This window comes from Eumetopias jubatus, unplaced genomic scaffold (genome assembly GCF_037043125.1).
Source record: "Eumetopias jubatus isolate StellerSeaLion01/CBP00866 unplaced genomic scaffold, mEumJub1_p1.0 scaffold_5, whole genome shotgun sequence".
Classification (NCBI taxonomy): Eukaryota; Metazoa; Chordata; class Mammalia; order Carnivora; family Otariidae; genus Eumetopias; species Eumetopias jubatus.
Window position 1 is genome coordinate 24485753 of NW_028274811.1, and position 2704 is coordinate 24488456.

At 50.5% G+C, this 2704-nt stretch overlaps 1 pseudogene; it reads left to right on the plus strand.

Moving 5' to 3' along the window:
* Positions 1-202: 202 nt before the first annotated feature.
* On the plus strand, positions 203-2184 carry LOC114209571 (RNA-binding protein EWS pseudogene; annotated as a pseudogene).
* Positions 2185-2704: the final 520 nt, after the last annotated feature.

Here is a 2704-nt window from a genome sequence, read left to right on the forward strand (position 1 = left end):
GTGAAAAATTAAACACAGAGCTCACAGTAGGAAGACAGATACAAGATAACGTGAAAGAGTGTTAGAATCTTTTTGCACCTTATTTCTGAACGGATTATAAAGTTAATAGTATTATTTAATACATGTGTTAAGTATTTGTGAAATTGGAAAATAGGTAACAGGAATAATGTAATAATAGTATAGAACCAAAGCTTTCAGAGAAAATGGCGTCCACGGATTACAGTACCTACAGCCAAGAGGCAGCCCAGCAGGGCTACAGTGCATACACCGCCCAACCCACTCAAGGGTACTCACAGACCACTCAGGCATATGGGCAGCGAAGTTATGGAACCTATGGACGGCCCACTGATGTCTGCTATACCCAGGCTCAGACCACTGCAACCTATGGGCAGACCACCTATGCAACTTCTTATGGACAGCCTCCCGCTGGTTATACTACTCCAACTGTCCCCCAGGCATACAGTCAGCCTGTCCAGGGGGACGGCACTGGTGCTTACGATAGCACCACTGCTACCGTCACTAACACCCATGCCTCCTATGCAGCTCAGTCTGCTTATGGCACTCAGCCTGCTTACCCAGCCTATGGGCAGCAACCGGCAGCCACTGCACCTGCAAGACCACAGGATGGTAACAAACCCGCTGAGACTAGTCAACCTCAATCTTGCACAGGGGGTTACAACCAGCCCAGCCTAGGATATGGACAGAGTAACTACAGTTATCCCCAGGCACCTGGGAGCTACCCCATGCAGCCAGTCCCAGCACCACCATCTTATCCTCTTACCAGCTATTCCTCTATACAGCCGACTAGTTATGATCAGAGCAGTTACTCTCAGCAGAACACCTGTGGGCAGCCGAGCAGCTATGGACAGAAGAGTAGCTATGGTCAACAAAGCAGCTATGGGCAGCAGCCGCCCACTGGTTATCCCCCCCAAAATGGATCCTACAGCCAGGCTCCAAGTCAATATAGCCAACAGAGCAGAGCTCTGGGCAGCAGAGTTCATTCTGACGGGACCACCCCAGTAGCATGGGTATTTATGGGCAGGAGTCTGGAGGATTTTCCGGACCAGGAGAGAACCGGAGTATGAGTGGCCCTGATAACCGGGGCAGGGGAAGAGGGGGATTTGATCATGGAGGCGTGAGCAGAGGTGGACAGGGAGGAGAACACGGTGGAATGGGCAGTGCTGGAGAGCGAGGTGGCTTCAATAAGCCTGGTGGACCCATGGACGAAGGACCAGATCTTGATCTAGGCCCACCTATAGATCCAGATGAAGACTCTGACTACAGTGCAATTTATGTGCAAGGCTTAGATTGCAATGTGACTCTAGATGATCTTGGCAGACTTCTTTAAGCAGTGTGGAGTTGTTAAGATGAACAAGAGAACAGGACAACCCATGATCCATATCTACTTGGACAAGGAAACAGGAAAGCCCAAAGGTGATGCTACAGTGTCCTGTGAAGACCCACCAACTGCCAAGGCTGCCGTGGAGTGGTTTGATGGGAAAGATTTTCAAGGGAGCAAACTTAAGGTTTCTCTTGCTCTGAAGAAGCCTTCGATGAACAGCATGCGAGGTGGTATGCCTCCCCGTGAGGGCAGAGGGATGCCGCTGCCACTTTGTGGAGGTCCAGGGGGCCCTGCAGGTCCTGGGGGCCTGGGAGGGTCTCATGGGAGCCCGTGGAGGAGACAGAGGCCGTGGAGGAGACAGACCCCAAGAAGGCCCCGGGGTTCCCAAGGGATCCCATCCGGAGGAGGAAATGTCCAGCACCAAGCTGGAGACTTGGCAGTGCCCCAGTCCGGGGTGTGGAAACCAGAACTTCCCCTGGAGAGCAGAATGCAACCAGTGTAAGGCCCCAAAGCCTGAAGGCTTCCTTCCACCATCCTTTCCACCCCCGGGTGGTGACCGTGGCAGAGGCGGCCCTGGTGGCATGCGGGGCGGAAGAGGCGGCCTCATGGACTGCGGTGGTCCCAGTGGGATGTTCAGAGGTGGCCGTGGTGGAGACAGAGGGGGCTTCCGTGGTGGCCAGGGCATGGACCGAGGTGGCTTTGATGGAGGAAGACGGGGCGTCCCTAGTGGGCCCCCTGGACCTTTGATGGAGCAGGTGGGAGGAAGAAGAGGTGGGCGGGGAGGACCTGGAAACATGGATAAAGGCGAGTACCGTCAGCAACGCAGAGACCCGCCCTACTAGACGCAGAGACCCCGCAGAGCTGCATTGACTACCAGATTTATTTTTTAAACCAGAAAATGTTCTAAATTTATAATTCCATACTTATAATGTTGGCCACAACATTATGATTATTCCTTGTCTGTACTTCAGTATTTTTCACCATTTGTGAAAAAACATTAATACAAGTTAAACGGTAGTGTGCCGAGGTTTTTTTCCTTCTTTTTAAAGATGGTTGTCTAACTGAGACTAGACAATGGGAACCCCTTGTGAGCATGCCCAGTATCATTGTGAAGAACCAGGAGGGCCTCTAACTGTAACAATGTTCATGGTTGTGATGGATTTTTGTGTGTGTGTGTGTGTGTTTTTAAATAAAATTCCAAATGTTTATAAACAGTCAAAAAAAAAAAAAAAAAGAACCAAAACTTTCTTACTGTCTCTGGAAAGCTGAGATTTGAATAAGGATGAGGAAAATGGGAAACAGAAGCTTTTGTTGTGAAGAAATGAGGCACATACATAGGAGCAATAACACAGACCGTATCTT